General features: G+C 37.0%; 1 protein-coding gene across 1 annotated transcript in view; it reads right to left on the bottom strand.

Moving 5' to 3' along the window:
- The window catches only part of LOC112645160 (orphan sodium- and chloride-dependent neurotransmitter transporter NTT5-like), a 35,045-nt gene extending 15,834 nt beyond the window's left edge, over window positions 1–19,211 (bottom strand). The window contains exon 1 of the mRNA XM_049093802.1: window positions 19,151–19,211. The gene's annotated coding sequence lies outside the window, so the exon portion shown is untranslated. The remainder of the gene's footprint in view (window positions 1–19,150) is intronic.
- Window positions 19,212–19,272: the final 61 nt, after the last annotated feature.

Here is a 19,272-nt window from a genome sequence, read left to right as displayed (position 1 = left end):
TAAATGATATACAGAAGAGACTCTTTGCATTCATTTGAACTGAGTTCCAGAAAAAAACAATTAAATATTTTTAAAAAGTAAAAAAATAAATATTTTTAAAAAGTAAATTAAATTTTCCTTTTTCCTTTAAATTAAGTATATTTAACTTAATCTAAATTAATTAAATGTGTTACTGAATTCAGTTTGCTAGTACTTTGTTGAGGATTTCTGCATCTATGTTCATTAGATATATTGGCCTATAATTAGCTTTTCTTATAGTCTGCTTGTCTGGCTTTGATATCAGGGTAATGCTAGCCTTGTAAAATGAATCCCCAGTCAAGTCCTCAGACAGCAGGTACAGATCAGCCTGTTACCAGGCACAGATGGGTGTAGCTCCCACTGCACTTGTACCATGTCCCTGGGTGACTCCCTGGGTGGAAAGATTGACTCTGAAACTGTGGTAGAGAGGAATGGAGTGGGGTCACAGGATTGCTTCAGGTTCTGTAGTCAAGAACTGAGTCAGCAGACCTGCCACTGGAGGCTTGGAGGGGCATGTCAGTCGCCAGTTCCCTGGGTGGTCAGAACTGCCCCCAACCATGGCAGAAAGGGAGTGGCACTCAATCTCAGGACCGTTTCAAGATACATAGCTGGGACTGACTTTGGAGTCTACAGCTGGTACTGAGGTTGGCAGGCCTGCTATGAGGAGCACAGACAGGCAGTGCTAGATCCCCGGATAGGCAACACTGAGATCAGTGCTAAAGCCAGGTCATAGAACTGTTGCTTCAGGATCCAAAGTCAGAACCAAGGTTGGCAAGACTTGTTACCAGGAGCATGTCTCCCATAGGGCCCCTGTGCAGGCAGGTCTAACACTAGACTGGCAGTTAGAATGGGGCTGCAGCTGGGTCACAAGGATGCTTAAAGGATCTGCAATGGGGTCCATGGCTCAGAGGCCCTTAATGGGGCAAGGATGACCATGGCTCCTCCTGGAGTCTTTGTGGATGGAACTGGTTGCAGGACTGTAACCAAGCAGGGATGGAGCCAAGTCCATAAAGAAGTGAGGTGATTTTTGTTCTGAACCAGGATCACATTTGGTTGGCCTATCACCAGGATTAGAGCCTGCCTTCTCAAAGCAGTTTTCCTTAGCCCTGGGCTTTCCTGGGGTTTCACAATTTCCTACCAGAATCCCAAAGCTCCGACAAAGGCACTTTTGTCCGTGGATGGCTGCCAGATTATTGTTTGTATAGGGGGAAGTGAACTGAGGACCTCTTATTCTGCCATTTTGCTTATTAGAAAAAAAATAGTATAACCACTCTGTGAGGTAAAGGTGAAAACTCCTGAAATTAATGGAACAATAGAAGTTCTCAGCAGAGAAATAGAAACCATAAAAAATAACCAGATGAAAATATTATAGCCAAGAAGTAAAATACTTAAAATCTAAAAATTAATTAGATAGAACAGGAAGATAGATTAGAAATGATCCAGTCTTTAAAAAAAAAAGATTTTATTTTTAAGTAATCTCTACATCCAATGTGGGGCTCAGACTCACAACCCCAAGATCAAGAGTCCCATGCTCTTCCAACTGAGCAAGCCAGGCATACCAGAAATTATCCAATCTGAAGAACAGAAAGAAAAAAGATTGCAAATAAAATAAGCAGTGCCTTAGAACCTATAGGACAGAATTAAAAGCCCAAGAATGAAGGAGAAAGAGATTGGTGAAGAAAAAAATATTTCAAGAAATAATGATTGAAAACTCCCCAAATTTGGTGAAATATAGAAATTCGCAGATTCAAGAAGTTCATCAAATCCTAAATAGAAAAAGAAATGGAAATAAAACCATGTTCATCTATATCATAACCATGCTGCTAAATGGAAAAAAGAGAGGAATCTGTAAGGTACACAAACAAAGACAACAGACTACATAAAAGGCTGGATCAGAATGGTATGGATTTCTCATTAGAAAAGATGGCAGCCAGAAATCAGTGGAATAATATCTTTAAAGTGCTAACAGGAAAAAAACGGTATCATCACATAATTCTATATCCATAGAAAAAATACATCCTTCAGGAATGAAGTGAGAGGGACACCTAGGTGGCTCAGCGGTTGAGCGTCTGCCTTTGGCTCAGGTTGTGCTCTTAGTCTGGGGATCGAGTCCCACATTGGGCTCCCTGTGAGGAGCCTGCTTCTTCCTCTGACTATGTCTCTGCCTCTCTCTCTCTCTCTTTCATGAATAAGTGAATAAAATCTTAAAAAAAAAAAGGAATGAAGTGAGATAAAAATATTCTCAGATGAAGGAAAACTACAAGAGAATCCCTCACTAGCAGACCTGCTCTAACAGAAAGCCTACAGAAAGTTCTCTGGGTTTTAGGAAATGGCATTAGAAGAGAGGTAGGAACTTCAGGAATGAGAGAGGAACAAGGGAGATAGTAAATATTGGGATAAGTAAAATTGACTATTTTTCTCCTTTTAAAGACTTCAAAATGTTTGTAGTTGAGGAGTGCCTGGCTGGCTCAGTTGGTGGCGCATGTGACTCTTGATCTCGGGTTTGTGAGTTTGAGCCCCATCTTGGGCATAGAGATTACTTAAAAATAAAATCTTTAAGGGCACCTGGGTGACTCAGTCAGTTAAGCATCAGACTCTTGATTTCGGCTCAGGTCATGATCTCAGGGTCATGAGATAGAGCCCCACATTGGGCTCCACACTGGGTGTGGAGCCTGCTTAGGATTCTCTCTCTCTCCCACCCTTCCTCTGCCCCTCCCCCCCTGCTTGCATGCTCACTCTCAAAATAAAATAAAATCTTTTTAAAAATAAAAAACAAAATGTTTAAAAAAATGTTTGCAGTTGAAAGAAAAAAATTATGATTGTTTGAGGAGGCTTTTAATGTATATAAACATCATACCTATGACAAGTATAATATATGGGGGAGGGGTCCCATAAGGTTATAAGGCTTCTATATTTACTTGAAGTGATAAAATATTAGCTCAAGTAGTCTTGTGAAATTAGATATGCATAATTTTTTAAAGGTATTATTTATTTATTTATTTATTTATTTATTTATTTATTTATTTATTTTAGTCACAGAGAGAGAGAGGGAGAGAGGCAGAGACACAGGCAGAGGGAGAAGCAGGCTCCATGCACCAGGAGCCCGATGTGGGATTCGATCCCAGGTCTCCAGGATCGCGCCCGGGGCAAAAGGCAGGCGCTAAACCGCAGCGCCACCCAAGGATCCCAGATATGCATAATTTAATCAGTTCTAGAACAACCACTAAAAACTAAATTCAAACATATATAACTAAAAAGCCAATAGATAAGTAAAAATGGAATACTAAACAATACTTAAGTAAGTCAAAAGAAGGCAAGAAAGACAAAACAGAGGAACAAAACACAGAGATGACAAATAGAAAACAAAAATAACAAATAAATATATAATAAATAAATAAAATAGTAACCCTAGATCTGAGAATAGCAATATATTTTTTTTTTTATTCGTGAGAGACACAGAGAGAGAGGCAGAGACACAGGCAGAGGGAGAAGCAGGCTCCCTGCAGGGAGCCCGATGTGGGACCTGGATCTCGAAACTCCAGGATCACGCCCTGAGCTGAAGGCAGACGCTCAACTGCTGAGCCATCCAGGTGTCCCGCAATAATATATTAATATATATAACATGTTAAATGTAAATGGTCTGAGATCAATTTAAAAATAATGACTACCAGGTATGGGGGCAGAGGGAGAAGATCCAACTATATGCTGTCCACCAAACAGACAAAAAAATCCACTTTATTTCTTTTTTAAAGTATGAATTTTCTTTCTTTTCTTTTTTAATTTTTATTTATTTATGATAGTCACACACACAGAGAGAGAGAGAGAGAGAGAGAGGCAGAGACACAGGCAGAGAGAGAAGCAGGCTCCATGCACCGGGAGCCGGACATGGGATTCGATCCCGGGTCTCCAGGATTGCGCCCTGGGCCAAAGGCAGGCGCTAAACCGCTGCGCTACCCAGGGATCCCAAAAAATCCATTTTAAATATAATGATATAAATAGGTTAAAAGTGAAAGGATAGGTTTTTGAGGAAATGATGAAAATGTTCTTAAGTTACATTGCGATGATAAATGCATAACTCTTTGAATATACTAAAAATTACAGAACTGTATGCTTCATTTTTTAAATTAAAAACAATTTTTTAAAGTAGGCTCCACACCCAGCATGGAGCCCAATTCAGGGCTTGAATTAATGACCCTGAAATCAAGACCTGAGCTAAAATCAAGAGTCAGTTGCTTGGAACACCTGGATGGCTCAGATGGTAGAGCATGCAACTCTTGATCTCAGGGTCATGAGTTTGAGCCCCACATTGGCCATAGAGCCTACTTAAAATTTAAAAAATAGGGACACCTGGGTGGCTCACAGTTGAAGCCTGCCTTCCGCCCAGGGTGTGATCCAGGATTGAGTCCCACATCGGGCTCCTTACATGGAGCCTGCTTCTCTCTCTGCCTATGTTTCTGCCTCTTTCTCTGTGTCTCTCATGAATAAATAAATAAAATCTTTTTAAAAATTAAAAAAATAAAAAGTCAGATGCTTAATTAACTGAGCTACCCAGGTGCTCCAGAACTGTACACTTTAAAAGAGTGAATTTTATGATGTATAAATTATCTCAATAAAGTGGTTTTAAAAATAAAGGATGGAAAATAATATCCTATGCAAATATCAAAACAAATCTAGAGTGGCTGGGTTGATAATATACAAAGCAGATTTCAGAAATTTAAAAAAATTCCCAAGGATAAGGAAAGGCATTACATAATGTCAAAAGAGTCAATTCACAAAGAAGACAAAACAACTATGAATGTATATACACCTTAAAACAGAGCTCCAAATACATGAAGCAAAAAATGATATAAAGGATAGGAGAAACAGAAAACCCACAATTATATTTTGAAACTTCCACATTTTTCCTGAGTAATTCATAGAACAAGCAGACAAAAAATCAATGAGAACATAGAAGACCTAAATAACATTATCGATAATACAATCTAATTTATAACTTTAGGATACTCCAACAACAGCAGAATACACATTATTTTCAAACACATGCAGCATCCACCAAGAAAGATCATATCCTGGCCCATAAAACAAGCCATAACAATTTTAAAAAATAAAATCATAACAGTATGTTCTCTGACCATAACAGAATTAAACTAGAAATATAAAAAAACAAAAATGCCTTAAAACTTCCACATGTTTGAAAATTAAACAACACAATTAAAAATAACTTATGGGTCCAGACACCTGGGTGGCTCAACAGTTGAGAGTCTGCCTTCAGCTCAGGGTGTAATCCCAGGGTCCTGGGATCAAGTCCTGAATCAGGTTCCCTGGAGGGAGCCTGCTTCTCTCTCTGCCTATGCCTCTGCCTCTCTCTCTCTGTCTCTCATAAATAAAAAAATAATATCTTTTAAAAAAACAAACAAGACCAGTTTTTTAGTCCTGGTTCCGCCACTAAAAAAAATAATAACAACCTATGGGTCAAAGAAGAATTGTTAAGGGAAACTGGAAATTGGAAAATATTTTGCACTAAACTAAACTAAAATGGAAATACAACATGTAAAATTTTGTGTGTTATACTTAAAACAATGTTTAAAAGGAAATTTATATCACTAAATGCTTATATTGGAAAAGGAAAAAAAAGAAATTCCAATATTCTCAGATAAACAAAATCTAAGGGAGCTCATTACTACTAGACCTGCCTAAAAGAAATGCTGAAGAGAGTTTTGCAGGTGAAATGAAAGGACACTAAAAGCTAACTTGAGCCATATGAAGAAATAAAGATCTCAAAAAAAGTAAATCATGGTTTGATTATAAAATCTAGTATTGTTGTAATAATAGTTTGTAACTCAATTTTTTATTTTCTACTTGAAAAAGATTCTTTTTTAAAAAGATTTATTTATTTATTTATTTATTTATTTATTTATTTATTTGAGAGGGAGAGAAAGAGAGCAGAGGGAGGAGAGAGAATTTCAAGCAGACTCCCTGCCGAGCACAGAGCCCATCCTTTTATACTGGCACAAAAACAGACACATAGATCAGTGGAACAGAATAGAGAATCCAGAAGTGGACCCTGAACTTTATGGTCAACTAATATTCGATAAAGGAGGAAAGACTATCCATTGGAAGAAAGACAGTCTCTTCAATAAATGGTGCTGGGAAAATTGGACATCCACATGCAGAAGAATGAAACTAGACCACTCTGTTTCACCACCATACACAAAGATAAACTCAAAATGGATGAAAGATCTAAATGTGAGACAAGATTCCATCAAAATCCTAGAGAAGAACACAGGCAACACCCTTTTTGAACTCGGCCATAGTAACTTCTTGCAAGATACATCCACGAAGGCATAAGAAACAAAAGCAAAAATGAACTATTGGGACTTCAAGATAAGAAGCTTTTGCACAGCAAAAGATACAGTCAACAAAACTCAAAGACAACCTACAGAATGGGAGAAGATATTTGCAAATGACATATCAGATAAAGGGCTAGTTTCCAAGATCTATAAAGAACTTATTAAACTCAACACCAAAGAAACAAACAATCCAATCATGAAATGGGCAAAAGACATGAACAGAAATCTCACAGAGGAAGACATAGACATGGCCAACATGCATATGAGAAAATGCTCTGCATCACTTGCCATCAGGGAAATACAAATCAAAACTACAATGAGATACCACCTCACACCAGTGAGAATGGGGAAAATTAACAAGGCAGGAAACAACAAATGTTGGAGAGGATGCGGAGAAAAGGGAACCCTCTTACACTGTTGGTGGGAATGTGAACTGGTGCAGCCACTCTGGAAAACTGTGTGGAGGTTCCTCAAACAGTTAAAAATATACCTGCCCTACGACCCAGCAATTGCACTGTTGGGGATTTACCCCAAAGATACAAATGCAATGAAACGCCGGGACACCTGCACCCCGATGTTTATAGCAGCAATGGCCACGATAGCCAAACTGTGGAAGGAGCCTCGGTGTCCAACGAAAGATGAATGGATAAAGAAGATGTGGTTTATGTATACAATGGAATATTACTCAGCTATTAGAAATGACAAATACCCACCATTTGCTTCAACGTGGATGGAACTGGAGGGTATTATGCTGAGTGAAGTAAGTCAGTCGGAGAAGGACAAACATTATATGTTCTCATTCATTTGGGGAATATAAATAATAGTGAAAGGGAAAATAAGGGAAGGGAGAAGAAATGTGTGGGAAATATCAGAAAGGGAGACAGAACGTAAAGACTGCTAACTCTGGGAAACGAACTAGGGGTGGTAGAAGGGGAGGAGGGCGGGGGGTGGGAGTGAATGGGTGACGGGCACTGGGTGTTATTCTGTATGTTAGTAAATTGAACACCAATAAAAAAAAAAAGATTTATTTATTTATTTATTTATTTATTTATTTATTTGAGAGGGAGAGAAAGAGAGCAGAGGGAGGAGAGAGAATTTCAAGCAGACTCCCTGCTGAGCACAGAGCCCAACCCGGGGCTCAATCTCACAACCCTGAGATCACAACCTAAGTTGAAATCAAGAGTCAGATGCTCAACTGACTGAGCCACCCAGGTGCCCTGAAAGAGATGATTTCAAGAGATGTATTGAAACCAATACATTTTAAAAAATTACTAGTCTAAAAACTGGTATTATAACTTATGTTTGTAACTCCACATTTGGCTTTCTACATAAGTTAAGATACTAATGGATTGAAATGAATTAATAGTTTCTGTTTGGGGGCATACAATATATAAAGACGTAATTTTGTGACTATCAATCAAAAAGGGTGGTGATGGAGCTATAAAGGAGCAGAATTTTTCTATGTTATTGAAGTTAAGTTGGTGGGGATTCAAATTAGAGTGTTCTAACTTTAGGATGTTATATGTAATCGCCATAGTAACCATAAAGAAAATAGCTATAAAATATACTGAAAATGCAATGAGAAAGGAATTTTAACATTTACTACAAAAAGAAAAAAAACAAACACCAAAGAAGATAGTAATAAAGAAATAAGCATGGAGGAGATATAAGGCATATAGAAAACAAATAGCAGGGGTGCCTGGGTGGTACAGTCTGTTAAGCCTCTGCCTTTGGCTTGGGTCATGATCCTGGGGTCTTGGATTGAACCCCATTTTAGGCTGCTTGCTCAGTGGGGAGCCCGTTTCTGCCTCTCCTCCCCATTCATGCTCTCTGTAGCTATCTCTGTCTCTTTCTCCCTAATAAATAAATAAAATCTTTAAAAAAATAAAACAAGTAGCAAAATGATAGCAGTAAATCTCTTATCAGTAATTACTTTAAATGTAAATAGATTAAATTATCTAATAAAAATCAGATATTTTCAGAATGGATAAAAACACATGATCAAATTATATTCTGTCTACAAGAGACTCATTTTAGATCCAAAGATACAAATAGATTAAAAGGGTGGAAAGAGATTTACCATAAAAGGAGAGAGTACGGTGGCTATACTAATATCAGACAAAACAGACTTTAAACTGAAAAAGTTTATGAAATAAAGACAGACATTATATGTTAACAAAAGCTTCAATACAGCAAGAATATGTAACAATTATAAGTATTTGTACACCTAAAAACAGATCATAAAAAATACATGAAGCAAAAATAAATAGAACTAAAAGAAGAAAGAGTTCTACAATAACAGCTGGGGACTTATATACCCTACTCTACCTACCATAATGGACAGGACTACCATCTGGAAACAGAGATCTTAACACAATAAACCACTAGATTTAACAAACATAAACAGAATACAATCTAATGACAACAGCACATATATTCTTCTCAAGTGCACATGAAACATTTTCCAGTGTAGATCATAAATTAGGCCACAAATTAAATTTCAACAGATTTTAAGAGGTGGTTATCATATAAAATATCTTCTTTGACCACAAAGGGGTGAAGTTAGAAATCAATAACAAAAGTAAAACTAGAAAATACTCAAAATTGGGATCCCTGGGTGGCACAGCGGTTTGGCGCCTGCCTTTGGCCCAAGGTGCGATCCTGGAGACCCGGGATCGAATCCCACGTCAGGCTCCCGGTGCATGGAGCCTGCTTCTCCCTCTGCCTTTGTCTCTGCCTCTCTCTCTCTCTGTAGGACTATCATAAATAAAAAAAAAAAAGAAAGAAAACACTCAAAATTGTGGAAATTAAACAACATACTCTTTTTTAAAATTTTTATTTATTAATTTGGCAGAGACAGAGAGAGAGAGCACAAGTAGGGGAGTAGCAGGCAGAGGAAGAGGGAGAAGCAGGCTCCCTGTGGGGTAGGGAGCCCAATGCAGGGCTCAATCCCAGGACCCTGGGATCATGACCTGAGCCGATGGCAGACTTGATATGATTGCCTCTTTATTTTATTTATTTTTTTTAAAGATTTATTTATTTATTCATGAGAGACACAGAGAGAGAGGCAGAGACACAGGCAGAGAGAGAAGCAGGCTCCATGCTGGGACCCTGATGTGGGCCTGGATCCCAGGACTCCAGGATCATGCCCTGGGTTGAAGGCAGGTGCTAAACCGCTGGGCCACCCAGGGATCCCCATGATTGGCTCTTTAAATGTAGAAGATATTTGGGACGCCTGGACGCATTTTAATTTTTAATGTCATCACCAAAAAATAAAAAATAAAAAGAGCCATCCAAAGTGTAAAGGAAGTAATAGCTACCTCTGTTCGTAGATAAAATGGTCTTATGTGTGCAAAACTCAAATGATGCTATGTTTAAAAACTGTTAAAACTAATAAATGAATTTAGCAAAGTAGCAGAATACAAAGTCAACACTCAAAAACCAGTTGCATTTCTATGCACTGACAATGAACAATCTGAAAAGGAATTATGAAAACAATTCCATTTATGGTAGCATCAAAAAGAATAAAATATTTAGGAATTAACAAAAAGAACTGAAAGGCTCGTGCAATGTAAACTACAAAATATTGCTGAAGAATTAGAGAAGACAAGGGGCGTCTGGATGGTTCAGTGATTGAGCCTCTGCCTTTGGCTTGGGTCGTGATCCCGGGGTCCAGGGATTGAGTCCCACATCAGGATCCCTGTAGGGAGCTTTCTCCTCCCTCTGCTTATGTCTCTGCCTCTCTGTGTCTCTCATGAATAAATAAATAAAATCTTTTTTAAAAATTAGAGAAGACATAAATAAAGGGAAACATATCTCATATTCATGAGCTGAAAAACAATGTTGTTAAGATGTTCGTACTATCCAAAGCAAACTACAGATTTAACGCAACCCCTATCAAAATCCCAGTGGCTTTTAAAATATATAAATAGAAAATTTCTGTGGAATCTCACAGTGCCTTGAATAGCCAAAACAATCTTAAAAAGGGAGAACAAAGATGGAGGATTCATACTTTCTGACCTCAAAACTTAGCATACAAAAGCTACAGCAGTCAAAATAACATGGGACTAGCATTAAGACAGACATATAAACCAATAAAATAGAATGGAGAGACCAGAAAGAAACCTTTGCATACATAATCAAATGATTTTTGACAATGATGCCAAGACCATTTGATAGGGAAAGAATAATCTTTTCAACAAATGGTACTGGGAAAACTCATTATCCACATGCAAAAGAATGAAGTTGGACTCTACCTAATACCATATATAAAAATTAACTCAAAATGGATCAAAGACCTAAATGTAAGACCTAAAACTATAAAACTATTAGGAAAAACATAGAGCAAAATCTTCATTATACTGGATTTGGCAATGATTTTTTGGATATGACACCAAAGGCATAGGCAATAACAACAAAAAAATAACTAAACTAGAGGCACCTGGGTGGCCCAGTTGGTTAAACTCCTGCCTTTGGCTCAGGTCATGATCCTAGGGTCCTGGGATTGAGCTCAGTGTTGGGCTTCCTGCTCAGCAGAGAATCTGCTTCTCCCTCTGCCTCTCTCCCGGGCTTGTTGCGCTCTCTCTTTTGCTCACACATTCTCTCTCAAATAAATAAATAAAATCTTTAAATAAATATATATATTTATATATAGACATAGACTAATTAGATATTATGAAAAATTTTCAAATTTGTATATCAAAAAATAATGTCAACAGAGTAAAAACGCACCCCACAGAATGAAAGAAAATATTAGTGAAATCGTATAACTTATGAGGGATTCATATCCAGAGTATATAGAGAACTCCACAATCTGATTAAAAAATGGGCAAAGGACTACAATGAGATAGTATCTCATATCCATTAATATGGCTACAATTAAAAAAAAACGGAAAAAAATAACAAGTGTTGGTGGAGATGTGGAGAAACTGGAACCCCTGTGCACTGTTGGTAGCAATATAAAAAAACGGTACAGCTTCTGTGTAGAAAACAGTAAGGCAGTTCCTCAGAAAATTAAAAATAGAATTACCATATAATCTAGCACAATTACACTTCTAATTATATACTCAAGATAATTGAAAGCAGAGTCTCAAAGATATTCTTGTACACCATGTTCATAGCAGCATTATTCAAAATACCTAGAACATGTAACCAATCCAAGTGTCGATTGAGGAATAAATGGATAAGCAAAACATGGCACGGCCATAAAATGACATATTATTCAATCTTACAAAGTTAGGAAATTCTGACATGTGCTACAACATGGATGAACCTTGAGGATACTATACTAAGTGAAATAATGCCAGTCACAAAAAGACGAAGATTGTATAATTCTACTTATATAAGGTACTTAGAATAATCAAAATCATGGAGACAACGAGTAGCAGAATGGTAATTTCTAGGGGTTGTGGGGAGTAGGTTATAAGGATTTACTGTTTAATGTTTTGAGTTTCAGTTTTACAAGATGAAAGAGTTGTGGAGGAAGATGGTAGTGACAGTTGTGCAACACTATGAATGTATTTAATACCACTAAGCTGTACACTTAAAACCGGTTAAGATGGTTTAAGTTTTGCATCATATGTATTTTACCACAATAAAAAAATGTCAAAAAATGGAATGCAAAATGGTATAGCCATAGAGAGTCATAGTTCCTTTAAAAAGTTAAACATACATTTAAAAAAAAAAAAAAAAAAAAAAGTTAAACATACAAAAAAAAAAGTTAAACTTTTTCATATACACTTTCCATATAACCCAGCAATATCACCCCTAGGTATTTTCCTAAGTTTTGTTCACAAAAACCAGTATGCCAACATTTATAGCTACTTTACTCATGATTGCCCAAACTGGAAAAATTCACATGTCCTTCAACTATTGAATAATAGATAACTGTGGTATATTCATAGAATGCAATAAGCAGTAAAAATGAATGAAATATTGATACATTCAACATCCATGAATTTCTTATATATTATGTAAAGTGAAAAAAGCCAGACTCAAAAGGCTAAATACAGTATGATTCCATTTAAATGACATTCTGGAAAAGGCAGAAGTATAGTGATGGAGAACCAATCACTGGTTGCCAGGGGTTAAAGGTGGAGATAGGATTTGACTACAAAGGGGCAGGCAGCACAAGAGTTTTGTGAGTGATGGAGCTGTTTTGTATCTTGACTGTGGTGTTAGTTACATGACTCTATATGTATTTGTTGAAAGTCAGAACTATACACTCAGTGAATTTTATTGTATATAAATTTAAATTAAAAAATAATGAAACCAATAAAAAATAATAAAAAAAATAAAAATAAAAATAATGAAACCCTTTTGTGTCAATTATACTTCAATTTAAAAAAGATTTTAAAATGAAGATATTTTTGAAGATTTATAATTTTTTTTAAGATTTTATTTATTTATTCATGAAAGACACAGAGAGAGAGAGAGGCAGAGACACAGGCAGAGAGAGAAGCAGGCTCCATGCAGGGAGCCTTATACGGGACTCAATCCCAGGACTCCAGGGCCACACCCTGGGCCAAAGGCAGATGCTCAACTGCTGAGCCACCCAGGTGTCCCATAAAGATTTATAATCTTCTTTGGAAGATATCAAGATTTATAACAAAGCTAAAGTAACTAAAGTAACTAAAACAAAGATAAATCTCTCTATAGATATATGTCAGATATATAAATATTTATAGATATCAGCTATTTAATCTTGGGATAATTCCCTTATACTTAACTGTATGTCTATGTATACACACATATATGTGTATATATAACTGTATATGTATATATGTATATATGTATATATATACACACACAGTATATATATGTACAGTTTATATATATATCTATTCTATATATTGTCTGAAATTTTCAAATTTTTGCTTTGTAATATTTAAGTCTTTACCTTAGGTTGATTTTTTTAAAGGTGTGAGGATGAATTGAAATATATTTTTTAAAATATGATATCCAATTGTATCAGCACCATTTATTAACAGAATTTTCTTTCCCTACTTGTCTGCAGTGCCAGCTCTGCCATTTATTAAAGCTCCATATATACATAGGTCTGTTTCTGGGTTCTTTGTTCTATTTCATTGGTCATTTTGTAATATCCTTACATATTTACCTCACAGTCTTAGTTACTGTAGCTTTAAACAGATAGAAGAGAGAATCTCCAAAACAAGTAAGGCAAAACAATATAGGGTTACATACATAGGCTGTAAAACAATAAAGAAGCAAGGAAATAATTACCCTACAAGTCAGAACACTGATTTCCTCTAGAGAGGAGGGAAGTAGTGGTGTTAGGATGTGGGCACATGGGACCTTATTGGGTACTGATGGTGTTCTGTTTCTTGACCAGGGCCATGGTGACAAGAATGCCTGTATTCCCTATGGGTCAAGTAGGCACCATGGAAAATAATTCCGCTTAAAGTCATTAGCAGGTACACTATCCAAGAAGGCTAACTTCTGGAATAGAATATGAGAGGTGGAGGAGGCTAGATTAGAGTCAAATCTCCTGTGTCAGGGAATTAGTCTGTCCAAAGAGAATTCACATGGAAGCCTCCACAAGAAAGTCACAATTCATATTCTTCCCACACACTAGAGCATAAATGCGAGTCTGTGTTCCCCAACAAGGGATGATTGTAGTCATGTCTGCAGTAAAGCTGGAGATGATTGTCCCTTATTTTCCTCCATGAAGATTTAGGTTTGAGGAAAGGAGGGGGTATTTCTTAAGTTTGAAAACATTGGAGGACTTGTGGTGAGAAACACAGGCTTGGAACAGGGGGAGGAGATGAGTCAAAAGAGAAGGAAGAATAAAAGAAGAGACCACCTCTGTTCCATTTCAGGTCCCTTGAGTCACAAGCCTGTCCATGGATGGGAGTGAAGAAGCTTTGAGTCAGATGAGATTGGATTTTTAAAGTAGATGTTAGACTGGATTTTTAATGAATGAAAATGATCAGAAGTTAAGGGATCTGGAATACAGCAAAATAAAATCAACAATATAAAGGTAGGCACAGTGCTTGGGGAAAAACAAAATCTGTTCATATTTATGCTCTACCACCTCAGACTACTCAAAGGTTGTGTGTGTGTTTTAAAGATTGATTGATTGATTGATTGATTGATTGATTGATTTTAGAGACAGAGTGTGTCAGTGGGGGGGCAAAGAAATAAGGAGAGGGAATCTCAAGCAGACTCTGCACTGAGCATGGAGCCAGATTGGGGGGGGGGATTGATCTCACGACCCTCAGATTAGGACCTGAGTCCAAACCAAGAGTTGGATGCATAACTCACCTGCACTGGGTTTTTTCTAGTTAAGGGAGAAATAATGTATAAAGTGGAGAATTCTCACATTCTCACACCCAGACCTAAAACTGTTTTACCTATTTGAAAAAAATCAATTTCTTAAAAAATAAAAATAAATAAAATATAAACTTCTTGGATTAATCTATCCATTGAACAAATATTTAATTACCTACTTGGACCTGGAAGGAAATATGACTCTGTTCTAGCCATATGGATACAGTAGCAAACAAACAAAATTCCTGCCTTTTTGGAGCTTACGTTCTAATAAAGCTTATATTCTAGTAACTTAAAATATCTTCTATAGTGGGGAATATTTGAGTGTCTAACATCTATGTATAAAATCTGGGTAAATGCACAGATTTAGAGAAAAATTACAGAATCTTGGCACTCTATCATCTATACCAGCTCTTTAATCTTGGAATCATTCCCTTATGAATGACAATCTAATTTCCCCCAAGAAATCTGCGGGATTATTTCTCCATCCCCATCTGACAGATAAGAATTAGCTAAGGCTAAAGAGAGAACTGATTTGCTAAGGGTCACAGAACTACCTAAGGATTTGATATAATAAACAAAAACATATTTCTTGGTCTCCAAATGCTATGTTCTTCCCACCAGGCCAAGAAGCTCCTTCAGACAGAGATTGCAATGATACTCCCACCAGTGAGTGACTCTGGGACTGGTCGTGCTGCCATGGACACCTAAATCAGTGAGAAGACATACGGGCATTTCCATATTAGATGTCTACAAACTCTACCAGACAAAGTCCTAAAACTGAGTTTTTGCCTCAATTTGCCTGCCTAGGCTCTGGGTTCACATGCCTTACTTCCTAGGTGGAGACACAGATGGATTTGTAGGCTTGGGAATAGGAAAATTGATGGAGACAATGATGAGCTCATTTGGCAAATGATGAGGGTGAGGGCTTATGGGCACCAACTTCTAGTTGAGAAATGAACATAAGGAGCATCAGACCACATGAAAATATGTAAATGAAAGATCTGAGAAGCTAAGTAAAAATCCTACAATCCTGAACTTAAATTGAAAAAATGAGTGTGAATTTATAACATGTTTTATCTCAGGAAACTATTTCCTAGCTGTATCTACTGAAAAGGCCTAGAAACATGACCAATGCATAGCAATAAACACCCCTAGCACAAAATTGTGATCTCTAAATATCATTTTCCAACAAAAGAAACTAGATATCCTAGGAAAATAGCTGATTTCAGATCTGGGGTATATAATGTACAAATTAATACTGGACCATACAGTCAAAGCAGAAAAGATAGAAATTATTAACTACTATTGTGGTCTTGTGGAAAGGACTCAGGAGTTAAATTGAAGATGCTCCCACATGCCAAAAATGATGGTTTGAGCATCAATAAGAATAGCTGCAATTGGGATGCCTGGTTGGTTCAGCGGTTGAGCAGCTGCCTTTGGCTCGGGGCGTGGTCCTGGAGTCCTGGGATCGAGTCCCACATTGGGCTCCCTGCATGGAGCCTGCTTCTCCCTCTGCTATGTCTCCGTCTCTCTCTCTCTCTGTGTCTCTCATGAATAAATAAATTAAAAATATTACAAAAAAAGGTAATAGCTGCAATGGATGAAAATATATCAAATATTTAAATCTGTGAGTCCAGAGAGATACTAAAAAGAAAAAACCCAATGATCATTATTTGGGGGAATATTAAGCAATAAGTTCATTTTTTAAGCTGGTTAATAAGGGGAAAGAAAGTGTATTCCGCCTTTCTCATACAAACTGTACATACACTTGGGTAACAAATGTTTAGCAAGTTTCTCTTACTAAAAATATTACTTAATATTATTAGAAATATTAGTAATTAATTAATCTAATAATTAATATTACTAGAAAATTAAGCTAATAAAAAAGAAGGAATGATGGTTACAATACTACCATTTTATAATCTTTAATAAATATGTGTATCTAGACAATGACCATCCATAGCCGTTCACATCACAAAAAGAAAGAACATCCAGACATTTTTTGCCTCCTGATAGAACCATATAAAACCATTTATGAAGTATTCTTGCCAGAATATTGACCCTAAAACTAATCAACCTCTTGACCTAACTACCAATTTATAAGAAATCCAGGGAGTAGGGAGTGTATTAAATGATACCACAGGGAGGCAATCAGCAAATTCCAGATGGTTAGAAACTACAGGACAAATAACCCAGTTTCATCAGTAAATGCATTGCAAGAGGAAAAAAAGAGGAGAGCTATAGATTAAAAGATTCCCCAATGGATACAGTAACAAACTGCATCATATGAATTTTATTTGGATGACGATTCAAACAATCTAAAAAAATTATGAGACAGTCTCTCAAATAGTTAAACATAGGGGGTCCCTGGGTGGCTCAGCGGTTTAGCGCCTGCCTTTGGCCCAGGGCATGATCCTGGAGTCCCACATCAGGCTCCCTGCATGAAGCCTGCTTCTCCCTCTGCCTGTCTCTCTCTCTCTCTGTCTCTCATGAATAAATAAATAAATAAATAAATAAATAAATAAATAAATAATTTTTTAAAAATAGTTAAACATAGAGTTGGCATATGATCAAGCAATTCCACTCTTAAATATATATATGTTCAAGAAATAAAAACATATGTTCATCCAAAGAACTTTTACACGAATGTTCTTTTTTTTTTTTTTTTTTTACACGAATGTTCTTAACAGCATTATTCATAATAGCCCCAAAGTGGAAACCGCCCCAAATATCCATGAACTGATAACTGGATAAATAAAATGTAGTATATCTCTATAATGGAATATTCAGCAATAAAAAGAAATAAAATTCTGATATATGCTATACATGGGTGAAGCTTGAAAATATTATGCTGTGTAAGAAGCCAATCACAAAGGACTACACATATTGTATGATCTCATTTATATGAAGTGTCCAGAATAAGCAAATCTATTAAACCAAAAGTAGATTAGTGGCTGTCTAAGGCTGAGATTGGAGGCCAGAGTAGTTGGGGTGACAGCAAATGGAGTGGGGTTTCTTTTCAGGATAATGAAAATGTACTGACATTGACTATGGTGATGGATACAAAAACCTGGGATATTTTACAAGCCACTGAATTGTACACTTCAAATGGGTGAATTGTACAGTATATGAATTATATCTCAACAAAGCTTTAATGGGCACCTGGCTGGTGTTAGTAAAGCATGTGATTCTTGATCTTGGGGTCATGAGCTGAGCCCCATCCTGGGTGTAGAGATTATTATTTAAAAAAAAAAAAAAAAAAAAAAAAAGGAGGGATCCCTGGGTGGCGCAGTGATTTGGCGCCTGCCTTTGGCCCAGGGCGCGATCCTGGAGACCCAGGATCCATGCTCCATGCACCTGCTTCTCCCTCTGCCTGTGTCTCTGCCTCTCTCTCTCTGTGTGACTATCATAAATAAATAAAAATTAAATAAAAAAAATAAAATAAAAATAAAAAAAAGGAGTTACAAAAACACAATATTGTTTTTTTTAAAAAAAGATAAAACTACCAGAAAAACAAAAAATGAGACAACCTGGAAAATCTTACTACTGGCTGGATATTTTATGGTATTAAAGAATTATTTATTTTAGGTGTGACAATAGTTTTGTCAGGTTTTTTTTAAGGGTTCTTATTTTTTAGAGCTAAGTACTGACATATCTAAAGATGAAAGGATAAAAAAAAAATAAAGATGAAAGGATAAATTTGGGATTTGCTTCAGAATAATGGGGAAGTCTGCAGTGGGAGGAAAGAAAAAGAAACCAGATTGGTCAGGAGTTGTTACAAGATGGGTGATGAGTACAAAGGAATTCACTAAGTTATTCTTTTGTGTATGTTTGGGCATTTCTGAAATAAAAGGACTAAAAGCCACAAAACGAGAATCTTTATCAGGCTATTCCTGACTCACCGTGGGAATCCCTCTTTCTTCCAGGTCTCCTGATGAAAATTAAGGATGACAATATCTCATACCATTCTTGTGAGGAAAATGAAGTCGTGTAAGATACCCTACAAGGGACCAGGCTCCATTTTATCCAACAAGGCCAGAGATTCCCAAGAGCAGTGCAAAAGAAAATCTCATCACACACAAAGGAGCTATGAAATCCAACTTTGGACAGTAAAGACCTCTAGAGTTATGGAGAGAAGAACCTACCATAGGAATCAGTCTGTCTATAATCAGTAGCCCCTACGGCAACGTGAGATATTCACAATTCAAACAGTCTTGCGGTTAGGTGCCAAAGGACATTCAACAAGTGGCCAGAGAAGATAAAAATTTAGGAGGAGGGGGGAGACACACCAAGAGCTTCATTCCACTCCCATCAGTTTATCCGGTAAGCCCTTCTATTCAATCCCTTTCCCACAGGTTCCATTCCCAAAGCTGAGACCGGATGAGGGGCACAAAGGGGGATGAATACTTGCACACCCCAAAGGAAGGAGGTTTAAAACTCAGACTATCTGATAATGAGGTGACTGTCTCCTCTCGGATTTTTAACCTTACCCGACTCAATAGCACCAGGTTTCCGGTAGACAGATCGTTTGGATGGGGGGTGGGGTGAAGGAGAGCGGGGGCGGGGCTACAAGGTACAGGAGCCAATGGGTGATGACCCGGAGGTTCACGTC

Source organism: Canis lupus, chromosome 1, assembly GCF_003254725.2.
Source record: "Canis lupus dingo isolate Sandy chromosome 1, ASM325472v2, whole genome shotgun sequence".
Taxonomy (NCBI): domain Eukaryota; kingdom Metazoa; phylum Chordata; class Mammalia; order Carnivora; family Canidae; genus Canis; species Canis lupus.
This window is presented reverse-complemented; position numbering and strand designations above follow the sequence as displayed.